Raw genomic sequence first — 380 nt, 5'->3', positions numbered from 1 at the left:
TGCGGAATATAACTTCAAGGTGAAGTATAAGCCGGGAAAGCAGAATGCTTTGGCTGACGCGTTGTCACGCAGATCAGACTATGAACTTGCTCATGTTACAACTGTAACGTCGTCTGTGACAGCTTTTATCTGCACCGCGTTGCGGGTGATGAGATGTGTGTAGCGTTGCTACGGGCTCTAGAGAGCAAGGAGTTTGGAAACTCGGACAAGAAATTGTCACAAAGACTCCGTGCACGAATTACCGATATTCACTGAGCAACGGGTTGCTGTACTACAGCACCGATTCATCGGATACACTACGAATTGTGGTTCCTCATGACGAGGATATGAAATACCGTATCCTCTATGAGGCGCACGACACGCCACTCAGTTGTAATCTC

This window comes from Plasmopara halstedii (assembly GCF_900000015.1).
Source record: "Plasmopara halstedii genome assembly, contig: Scaffold_289, whole genome shotgun sequence".
In the NCBI taxonomy this organism is placed as follows: Eukaryota; Oomycota; class Peronosporomycetes; order Peronosporales; family Peronosporaceae; genus Plasmopara; species Plasmopara halstedii.
This window is presented reverse-complemented; position numbering follows the sequence as displayed.